Genomic DNA, 2,032 nt, shown 5'->3' on the forward strand with positions numbered 1-2,032 from the left:
AATAAATTAAAATATTTTTTTTTTAAAAAAGGACTTTTAGCCACCAGTCTGAGGCTATTTCTAGGCAGGGAAGATGGCCGGATTCTGTGAAGGTGTGTTTTCTGGTTTGGGATTGAGACTAGAATGTGGCTCTTGCTCGCTACAGGGTGTGAATGGATTGGATATGGCCTTATATTTCAAAAGGCTTTTAGGCCTCCAGGCCTGCGGCTCTTTTGCCTGTTTTTTGTGGATCTCCCAAATAAAACCAGCTTAGAATCAGGTGTGGCATCCACTTCCAAAAAGCTTGCCTCCAGAAACTCTATGAACTTAGAGAAAAGATAAAAATTTTACATTCAAGACTTTCATTCATAGGATTGTTATGAGTCATCTACAATTCTATGGCACTCACCAACTACACACACACACACACACACACACACACACACGAGTCACCATGTCAATATACCTGGTTGAGAGTCTTCCTCTCTTTCACCCATGTTCTGCCTTTCCAAGCATCATGTTCCTCTCCAAGAAATAACCTCTTCTGGTAACATGCCTGAAGTACATGAGGCAAAGCTTTGTCTTGAAGAAGCACTCTGCCTTCACTTTCTCCAAGATGTATTTGTTCTTTTGGCAGTCCATGGGATATTCAGTACTCTTTTCCAATATCATAGATAGATCAAAGGCATCAATTTTTCTTCTGTCATCTTTATTCACTCTCCAGCTCTCAGATGCAAAGCAAATGATTGGAAAGATGATAGCTTCTTGAACAATTTGTACAGTTTCCTGACTACAGAATTTCTCAGTGCAATATATCTCCTATTCAAATTACTTCTGGTACCAAGGATATTAATTGTGGATCTAAGTAAGATGAAATCATTGACAACTTCAATATTTTATCCATCTATCATAAGGTATCCTATGGTCCAGTGGTAAGAAATTTATCTTCTTTACATGAGATACATTCTGAATGCATATTGATGACTGTATTATTTGATGATGCATATTGAAAACTTTATTCTTTGACCTTCTGCAATAAGTGCTTCAAGTTCACCTCACTTTTAGCAAGCAGAGCTATGTTATTTGCATAATGCAGGTTATTGTTGAGTCTTACTCCAATCCTGATGCCACACTCTTCTTCATAGATCTCAGCTTCTGAAATAATTTGTACAGCATACAGATGGAATAGGTATACATGGACAATACAACCCTAATGCACTACTTTCTTCATTTTAAACTATACAGTATTCCCTTGCTCTGTTTACACAATATCCTCTTGGTCTAAGTATAAACTTTACATGAGCATAATCAAGTATTCTGGGATTCCCACTCTTCTCAAGGTTAGCCATAACTTACTTCGATCCACAGAGTCAAATGCCTTTGCACAGTCACTAAAGCATACGTAGGCATTATTTTGGTATTTTTTTACCTTTATCCAAGATTCATTTGACATCAGCATGATATCCCTCTATTCTAAATATTGATTGAAATTCTGGCAGTTCTTTATCTATGTACTATTCTAGCCATTTCTCCCCTCCCCATTATCTTCAGTAGTATTTTGTTTGCATGTGATATTAATGATATTGTTCAATAGTTTCCACATTTTATTTTTTTACTCACCTTTGTGGAGAATGGGAAAAAATACTAATCTATTCCAGTCATTGACTGGTGAGTGCATCCAGATCTGAGTCATTAGTTGAAGTCTATCTGTTGTATATACAGTTGTTCAAAGCTGTCAAGTTGAAACTGACCCATAACTGACTCTCCAGTGAGTTTTCAGAGTTTATAAATTTCATGGGAGGAGATTGCACATCTTTCCCCCATAGAGCAGCTGGTGAATTCATAATGTCTACTAGTCTAGTCTAGTCTAGTCTATATAGTCTAGTCTAGTAAAATATAGTATAGTTTTGAAGGCTCATGTGCAAGGTCATTGAGTTTCAGGTTTTAAAAGGCTGGTTCTTCTTGTTTTGATTGAAAGTCAGGTGTGGACTGTTTGGTTGTTTTTATTTGGTTTTAATTGTGTTTATCATTAACATTCTTCTAAGTAGTACAG

Source organism: Elephantulus edwardii, unplaced genomic scaffold, assembly GCF_000299155.1.
Source record: "Elephantulus edwardii isolate Elephantulus edwardi_28Jun2011 unplaced genomic scaffold, EleEdw1.0 scaffold00017, whole genome shotgun sequence".
Taxonomy (NCBI): Eukaryota; Metazoa; Chordata; class Mammalia; order Macroscelidea; family Macroscelididae; genus Elephantulus; species Elephantulus edwardii.